Source organism: Athene cunicularia (genome assembly GCF_003259725.1).
Source record: "Athene cunicularia isolate RWA chromosome 11 unlocalized genomic scaffold, athCun1 chr11_part1, whole genome shotgun sequence".
Classification (NCBI taxonomy): Eukaryota; Metazoa; Chordata; class Aves; order Strigiformes; family Strigidae; genus Athene; species Athene cunicularia.
Genome location: NW_020799113.1, coordinates 19,841,243 through 19,850,507, shown reverse-complemented (window position 1 = coordinate 19,850,507; position 9,265 = coordinate 19,841,243). Strand labels below are relative to the sequence as shown.

The following is a 9,265-nucleotide window of genomic DNA, read 5'->3' as shown; positions in this document are numbered from 1 at the left end:
AGGGGTGGCTGAGGCAGTCCCCGGGCGGGATCGCTCCCCGTGGGTCGGGTGGGTGGTGAGAGCCGCGGGGGAGGCACCGGCGGTGGCCCCGGATATCCCGGCGGGAGGGTCGCACTGGCATAACCCCGGTGTCAGCCCCCGGTGTCCCACTGGCTCGTCCCGGGGGGGGTGGTGGTGGTGTCCCTTCTGCCCTCCGTCCCCGGGGACAGACCCTCCATCCGCCCGGAGAGACCCTCCCTCCCCCTGAACAGCCCCTCCTTTCCCTGGGACCGAGCCCCGCTCCCCGGGACAGACGCTCCATCCCCGGGGACTGACCCCCCCCCATCACTTTACACTCCCCCAGGCCAGACCCCTCCGTTCCTACACCGTGTAAAAGTTCTCCCGCCCGTCCCCTCTCTCCCTGCATCTGCATCCGCTCCTAACGATGCCAGCCGGACGCGCGACCCCCCCGAGCGAACTCCGGGGCCTGGTGGCTTCGCTCCCCAAGGCTGGGGACGTTTTCGGGGGGGGGGATATTTCTAGCAGCTGCCACAAGCGCCTCTCCTTCTCCTCCGACATCGAGTCGCGGGGTTGGGGTGTCGAGTCTGGCGACCTGAAGGCTGGGCAAGTGCAGAAGTGCGTCTTTGGGAGCCGCTTGCAGCTGCTCTGGCTGGTGATGCTATTCATCACGCAGCGCTTTTAGGGGTGACCAAGAGGGTTTAGGCTGGACTCCCCCTCTCTCCTATGCGCCCAGCGAGATGCCTCGTTCTCTGGGATAGCTGCAAGCAGAGCGTTTCACTCGGCAGCATGAGGGTGCCTGGAGTGGCAGGCGGGGAGGTGTTTTCCCGTCAGCTCCACCAGCCAAAGGACCTGATGCAATAAACCTCCCGGTGAGTAACCCTAATTTAGGCGAGCAGCTGGATTAGAGCCAGTGGGGCTGGAGGATGTGCTGGGCAAACACACCCTTCGGAGCTGGTCACCGCAAGGAGGGTGGAACAGGAGATAGAGAGGTGAGTTGAGAGCAGAGCTCCAGTGGCAGAAACATCTCCAGAGGGCTGGGTCTCTGCTGCTGACTCCCTGAGAGCCTGAGCTGCTTCGCAGGAAGGAACTAGGAGGATCCCTGTGAACCTCAAGTCCCAGGTTTGAAGCCACCTGGAGATGCACTTGAACCTTGCTGGAGAAGCTGGTCAGGATCAGGCCAGTGCAAGCACAGCACGGGGGTGCTCAGTTCTGATACTGCTCCCTGCCGCCGCCAGGTATCGGGGGCTTTCATGCCAGCGTGCGCATTTCTGGGGTCAGAAAATGTTCTATTATGGGCCAGAAATTGCATCCAATTATAGCCCGTTAGGGGCAGGGAGCAGAGCAATGAGAGGAGGAAGGCTGGGAAGAAAAGCTCAGGGCATGTGGAAAGGATTTGTTTTGAAGAACTGAGTCAGTTGGAGGATGTTTTCCTGGAGTAGCCTTGGGAAAATGCTGCATTTGCTTTGGTTACAGCTGTGTGATAGCCTGGGACATATGTTATCTGGTGATGTTCATTTTTGTTTCTCTGCTGTTGCCTCTGGAGCATCCCAGCTGGGATAATGTGGAGGGAAAATACCTGATGAGGCTTCCAGGTGTCCCCAGAATTGCCCCTACCTGTGGTGTAGGCAGCCCCAAGCATTTGCCTTGGGTAGACAAATAGTCCTGGAGCTGCTCTCCAAAAGCCTGACATCCCTCACCACCCTGGGGCCAGGGTTTGCCAGGAGCCCCCCCTCTGCTGGCACCCTGGGTGTGTGCCCCCCTGTTCCCAGGCCCTGCTCTGTCGGGGCCATGGTTTGTGTCTCTTGAATGGGTTGCAGACATCTCACTGTGGTGGCGTTGGGGTGGGCAGGGTGGTACAACTGCTAGTATTCGAGCTGCTGGCTGTGATGCTTCTCCCTCCACGCTGCCTTTCTGAGCTCGATCTCAAGAGAGATGAGATAATCCAGGGCTGCATTAGCGCGTCTTGCCCTGGGGACACCCCTGCTCCTGCGGTCTGTGCTGGTGGACACGAGGGGACCCTGTGCCAGTTGCTGGCAAGCTGCTGCAGATTGTAAAGGTTTTGCTTGCCAGGGGCAAGGGACCCCAGTGCCTGGCCAGTCTGTGCTGGAGGAGGGGGGCACGGGCCCTGTGCGCTGGGGTTTCCAGTGCAGAAAAATCCTCTTCGGGTTCGGCTGCCAGAGCTGAACTGTGGGTGAAGATGCTCTGTGCCCTGAGGGGGCTATATCAGCCGTGCAGCCCCTAGCAGTCCTCATGTCTGCTCATCTTCCAGCAATCCTCCTCCCTCACCACACAACAGTGGGGTTATGGGGTCCTGGAGTGGCCGCTAGCTGCCCCATGATTTACCAGTCTGCCCAGTTGTACACTGGAGTTGCATTGGCTTTGTTTGCCTTTGAACAGTCTCAGCATGGTGTGTGAAGAGTCTGGGAGGAATAACTTCTTCTCCTGCTCCCGTTACACCCGGTGGAAAGAGTTTCCCACTGACTTCAGTGGAAACCTCTGCCCGGGAAAGCTGGCCAGAGTTGCTTGCACCACCATAAATCAGGGATTGTTCTCCAGGAGCTGTCGGTGTGCCGAGAACGTAATACCCGGTTAATTGATGAAAAATCAACGCTTGCAGTCTCCTGTCCTGGTTCAGGGTTGCCAGCTCTCATAAGGAACTCTTTATGTGAGAGCCTTGGCTTGTGTTCAGAGGCAGGGTGGGGGGAAAGGAGAAGAAAACGTAAATTTTCTGGAGCGTTGGAGTAGCCAGGCATTTGAAATGGTGCTCCTGGCAGGATGCAAAACCACAAAACAGCATGAAAAAAAAATAATTGAACACTTTTCCTCCCCAAAATCTTAAAGTTTGTCTTTTAAACCTCTGTAAAATATTTGTTGAGGGACCTGGGTCATCACTTTTTGCTGTTTTGGCTTGGTTTCCTGGCTGCTGGCTTTGCGAGGTTACTTGTTTGGATCACAGAAGCAGGGAAAAAAGTAATTCCTGGGAACTCAGGTGGATTTGGAGATCACAACAATTTGTTAAAATATCAGAAAAACAAACAAGTATAGTATTCAGCAAGAAAAACTCCACTTCTTATTTGTCTGCTGCTTCTGCTGAGGCTTTGGGTTTGGGTCCTGTCAGATTTTCTGCCTGTTGCCAGCAGGAAAAAACTCACATCTAAAATAGTCACCTTTCCCCTGGCCCTGGATTTTCCATCATCACGTGATTCCGGAAGCTGAGGATTTAGGAAGAAACATCAGCCGACGTGAAGCTGATTTTAAAAATGAGACAGGCTGGAAACACAAGTTTTGCCATTCAACAGCGAGTCCAGTGCTGTGCAACCATTTAAACCGAGTTTTATACCCCTCGAGCAGTGTCTAAAGCTGTTGGGAAAGGGTTGAGAATTTATCAGACATAATTTTCATTATAAACCGCCGCATTTTTTGTATCACTGGCATACAAATCCATCTCAGGGTGAAGCTCCACACATCAAGTGGCAGCATCTCTCTGCTGCAAAGCAGGGCAATAAAATAAAATTCTCTAGAAAAGCTTGGGTTGTAGTGAAGAGAGTCCAGGGGGATGGTGGGCTCCAGCCCACAGGGGCATCAGCAGTGCTCTTTGTGCCCTGGTGTCGGCGTGCCAGTGTGAATGAGCATTGCACATAACTGCCCATTAATTAATATTTATCTTATTAGGGGAAGGGTTCTGGCTGCTATGGCAATGAAATGGTGCATGGGATGGAGGGACCTGCAGTCCTGTCTGCTGTTGGGCCTTTCTGGCTGGCATGGTTGTAATTTTGGCATGTGGCTGTTAGAAAGCGGTTAAAGACATCTCTCATCACTTAAGTGATAATTTTTTTTCTTTCTCTCTCATGTGTGATATATGGTGTTGGCTGGAAATAGGAATTTAATTAAAATTCAGAAAGCCAGCATTTTGTTTTGAGTAACTTAGAAAAGCCTTTAGTAAGTTAAACACCCAGTACACATTAAATATACTTAAAATGCCGGAGGTTCCCTCTGCACCTGCGAGGGTCCCCGTTTGCTGTGGGTCTGTTACAGCCCAGCCGCTTTCCTCACAGGGCTTTAATGAAGTCAACTTTTTCCTCCAAATCTGGTTGTTGAAACAGATACGCCCCACCTTATCAGGCCCAGCTCTTGTATGGCTGCTGTAGTATCAGGTGGGAAAGTTTTAATGCAGGGGCTGGAAGTGGAAATCTGTCCAAAGTCCTCCCTCCCTGTGTCTCCTGGTTTGCTCGTTTGTCCCACCCGGAGCACGTGTCCGACGTGAGCATCACTGCCACAGGGAGGGAAAAAGGTTCGTGTTTGGCATTTGCCTGCGGTCAACAGGCAACGTCGTTTTCTGATCCGGTGTGGGGAGGGGATGCGACCGTCCTGGCAGTCTGTGAGTGCCCCAGGGACAGAGCTGGCACGTAAACCCTTTCCTTGGGTCTGCTTTGTAGGACTGTTGTGTAAAGGGCTTGATGTGATCACCAGGATTCACAGTGACATCGTGATGTTTTCTGCCCTAAATCACAGATTTCCCTAACTTGAGCCCCAGAGGAAGCCTGTAGTCAAGCGAAAACGTGTAGTCTTCTCAGCAAATCTGAGCCAAAGAAGTGGAGGCTGGAGTGGGGTCGGGTGGTGGCTCGGCCATGGCTGCATGTCTGTAATGGGGGAGGCTGCCCCTGCCCCTCGTCCCACATTGCTGAGCAGCAAGTGCAGTGGTGCTGCTGCTCTGGAGATCACATGTGGATTTGCAAGCAGGGCATGCCGTGGGCACAGGGCGTGCGGTGAGCGCGGGGCATGCAGTGAGTGTCAGGGATGCAGCAAGTGCAGGGGATGCACAGGGCATGCGGTGAGTGCAGCGTGTGCAGCAAGTACAGGGAATGCACAGGGCATGTGGCGAGCACAGAGCATGCAGCGAGTGCAGGGGATGCAACAAGGCTGGGCTCTGCCTCCTGCAGAGGCACCCGTGGTGCAGTTGTCTGGTGGCAGCCGTCAGAGCCTGTCTATTTTCTCTCAGGTTTAGAGGAAATACTCTTTTTGTTGTTTGGGGTTTGTTTTTTTTTTCCCCACTTTCTGATTTTCTGAGCACTACCCCGAAACACGCCGTTGCTGCAGCGCCTCCAGACCCCACCAGCAATGGTGCTGCGTCCCTCCGCGCGTCACCGCTGGGTGTGGAGAAGTGAGTTTTGCTTTCGTTTGCCAGGCTGGAGCCCTTGGCTTTCCGCCGGGTGAGAACTGCGGAAACACCTTTGCCGCTGGGAGGTTGTGGGCCCTGTCCTCTCTGGAGCATTCAGCTCTCTGGCTCTTTGGGGCTGTGGTTTTCCGCCGGTAAGTCGTTTTAGATTTTTTGCGGAGAGTGTCATGACATTTTCAGACTTCACCCAGAGAGAGTTTGAGAAGGAATCCTGTTTCCCTTTGCTGCCCCAGTGCCCGGGCAGGCTCTGCCCGAGGTCAGTGCCAGCCAGCTGGTGATCGAGGATGCCTGCACGCTGGAAGCATGTGTGGTTTTACTCTCACATCCCTGGCTTACTAAGATTCCAGTTTCAGTCTCTCTGCGGGTGTGAGCCCCTCTGCAAGGATGTGGGTCTCGTCCTCTGGTCCTGGAGCAGTGACTGGGCAGGGGCCATGTCTCTACAGTTGTGGGGGGACCAGCCTCCGCCCTGGAGGGGCACAGGTACGGGACCACTTGCCTTTCCCAGCACCCTCATCCCTGGGGACAGCTACAAGGCAGCTTCTTGGGGCAGAGCAGCCCCAGGGCTCTCCAGTTTCTGCTTGGATGGGGGAAGCAGGTTTGGGTGGTACCACGGGGGGATGTGGGGGGACCTTCAGGGACTCTTGCTGGCACTGCATGGTGGTACAGGAAGCAGGGCTGTGGTAGGAGAGGGGGGTGCAGGGCAGGATGGGACTGTGAGTGTCCCTTTCACTCTGCGGGTCCTTCATCATGAACTGGCTTCTTCACTGGTGTCACTCCCTCCGAGAGTCCGGCAGCTGCTGTGCTGCACATGGAGATGGCACAGGAGCAGCTGGAGGTGGTGGGTTTGTGCTTGACTTCTGAAGCAGCTGCCTCAGCTCTGGGCTGGGCAGGGGAGGTGCTTTGGAGTTGCTTTTCAGGTGGTGATGTTTTTAAACTGAGAGCAGTGGATGGTGCTGACAACCCCTGGGTGTTACAGGCAGCACAGAGAGGCCCCCGTGCCACAGCTGAGGTGGAGCAGTGCTGTTGGTGGTGATGTACAAGCAGCAGAGGAGCTCTGCCAGTGTGGTGGACCGTAAATAATGATGTCTTCTAATCCCCTTGAGGGTCTTATGTGCCGGACCTGTTAACGTGATTACAGTGGTATTATGCTTTTATGGTACCTGCCAGTGTCCCAACTCAACAGGGCACCAGGGAAGCTGATGTTCCAGCACCTTCATGTGGATGGAGACATGTCCCTGCACATCCCACAGGATGCCCTGGGAAATGGCAGTTGGTCAAGGGATGCTCTAGTCCTGTGGCTTCTAAAGAGTGTCCCCGGGCCAACTGACAGCAGCACCCATGTGTGGGACAGGTGGCATTGTGGCTCCTCTCCTTGCACCGTGGAGCTCCTTGCAAGTAGCAGTCCAGAGGCAGGGCTGCAGTGTCCCCTCTGGCCATGAGCAGGGAGCAAAGGCAGCTTCCCCCAGGGGCTCCCCGGGACAGGGACTGCTGTGAGGTCCCCAGGAGTTTTTATGGCTGCTGTGCCTTCCCTTTCACCTGTTGCTCTTCTCAGGCTGGGAAGCAGTGATCTTTCCTCCTGCATCAAGCTGGAGAAGCTGGATGGGGCTTCCAAATCCCCAGGTTGGAGGTGTGTGTCCCGAGGCTGCAGAGGGAGCAACAAGCATTTCACAGAATCACAGAATCGTCTTGGTTGGAAAAGACCTTGAAGCTCCTCCAGTCCAACCATGACCCTCACCCTGACTGTTCCCAACTCCACCAGATCCCTCAGCGCTGGCTCAGCCCGACTCTTCAACCCCTCCAGGGATGGGGACTCCCTCCCTGCCCTGGGCAGCCCATTCCAACGCCCAACAGCCCCTTCTGCACAGAAATCCTTCCTCAGAGCCAGTCTGACCCTGCCCTGGGCAGCTTGAGGCCATTCCCTCTTGTCCTGGCGCTGGTTCCTTGGTTCAAGAGACTCATCCCCCCTCTCTGCACCCTCCTGTCAGGGAGCTGTAGAGGGCCAGGAGGTCTCCCCTCAGCCTCCTTTCCTCCAGACTAAACCCCCCCAGTTCCCTCAGCCGCTCCCCATCAGACCTGTGCTCCAGACCCTGCACCAGCTCTGTTGCCCTTCTCTGGACACGCTTGAGTCATTCAATGTCCTTTTTGTAGTGAGGGGCCCAAAACTGAACCCAGGAATCGAGGTGCAGCCTCACCAGTGCCGAGTACAGGGGTAAGATCCCTTCCCTGTCCCTGCTGGCCACGCTATTGCTTACACAAGCCAGGATGCCATTGGCCTTTTTGGCCACCTGGGCACACTGCTGGCTCCTGTTCAGCCAGCTGTCAATCAACCCCCCCAGGTCCCTCTCTGACTGGCACTTCCATGGAAAGTGCTTCTTTCTTCAAAGTTATGACCCCAGATATATCAATGCTTGGATGTGGGTCATGTCCCCATTATCCCTCTGGTTGCTTTCTGGAGGCAGGTCTCTTGCTGGGTGAAACTCTCCCTGCATGGTCAGGGTGGGATCCTGGTGTTTCCTCCTGCCCCATGCTGGGCCTGGGATGCTGGGATCAATCTGACCTAACACTTAATTGCTGCAGGGCTGATTGCCATGGGTTTCCTGGGAGCTGGGGGAGAGGATGGTGCGGCCTGTTTGAAATCCTGCATGGTGTACAGGTACCCCCTTTCTGGAGGGGCTGAAATGTGAAGACACTTTGGGTGGCCAGCTCTGGTGCCGCGGGGTTTGTCTTGAGGTTTTCCTGCGATTTGTGACTCCCAGGTCACCCTAAGTGACTGTGCTGATCATCACCTGCCAGAGAAGCTTGCCTGGGTGCTGCTCATGTACTGGTTGGCTTGAGGTTTTGGCAAGGAGGGTGCTGCCTATGCCCCCACCAAACCGTGCCAAGGTTTGGGGACTTTTCTGGGGACAGCAGAAGTCTGAGAGAAGATGGGCATTGTGGGTGACAAAACGAAGAAGCAGCTGCTGTCACGCCTCACTTGGGACGGGATTTCACAACACCAGTGTGAGAAAGCTAGCTGTCAGCATGAGCAGCATTACCCATTGAAGCATCAGTAGGCACGGTTTCCATCAGGAAGAGTTCACTGGGGAAATTAGTTAATTATTTTGTTCTGAAACCCTCTTTCCTGCTGTATCAGGCCCCCAAAATATCTTGCTACAGTCCCCTTGGCTCCTATCATTGGGCAGGGCTGTGGGACTTGCTCACAGTGCGGCAGCCTGGAAACCAGAGCTCAGCCTGGGCATTCCCCTCTGCCGGGTCTACCCCAAAATCTCTGGGAATTTGGGAGAATTTGAGATCAGTCCCAGCCCTGCCGTTCACGCTGGGATGCTGAGGCAGTTTTCAGCCTTTCCCTGCCTCACAGGAGAGGTGAAGGTCCTCTGATGGTAGTGGGTACCCAAGGTACATCCTTGCAGGGAGTTTTCATGTGGAAGCATCCCCTTGCCACCTCCCCCAGCCTGCCCGCCAGTGGCAGAGGCATTTGCTGAGGAGGGAACCAGCAGCAGGGTGCTGTGTACATGACTAATTGCACGTGCATTCAGAAGGTAACGAGGCTGTTATTAAGACCAGGTGCAGGCTGGTCAATCCACCATGTTGCCTAGGCGAGACTGAAAGGCAAACATTTTTGCTTTGAAAAATAATTCTGGAGATTACTGTATCTGTTGACAGGAGGGAGCAAAGCGGCCAGTGCAGGGAGCTGCGTCAGGCATCCATCACAGCACATCCTGGCTTTTCCTGGTGTATCCAGCTCCATGTGTGCTGCCTTTCAGCTTTTCTGCTGCTCCAGGCAACCGGTTTCTATGTCCTCCTGCTCCTTTCCTTTGCTTCAATCTTCTGAAAACCCGTTTTCACCTGCTCTTCACTGTCCTTTGGGTACTGCTGCTCTCCCACTGTGTCTCTGCTGCTTGTAAGCTCAGAAATCTGCTTTATAGGGACCCGGATTTACCTGTTTGATACTCATCTCTCTCATTTTCCCCTTCCAGAAAGGAAATTTGCTTCTACAATTGCAGTAGTTTGCAGTGGGGCAGCCCAAGTGGGTAAACTGAGTCACGGGTGACTTCTGTGGGGTATTACAGAACTCATGGATCATCCCAA

The 9,265-nt window shown here is 54.8% G+C and overlaps 1 protein-coding gene across 2 annotated transcripts in view; it reads left to right on the top strand.

Annotated features, from left to right (window-relative positions):
* Positions 1–704: 704 nt before the first annotated feature.
* CPNE2 (copine 2) overlaps positions 705–9,265 on the top strand; it is a 53,541-nt gene continuing 44,980 nt past the window's right edge. The window contains exon 1 of one of the 2 annotated variants that reach the window (XM_026856767.1): positions 705–869. The gene's annotated coding sequence lies outside the window, so the exon portion shown is untranslated. Of the gene's footprint in view, positions 870–5,208; positions 5,311–9,265 lie in introns of those variants that run through there. The other variant, XM_026856766.1, reaches the window with a different exon arrangement.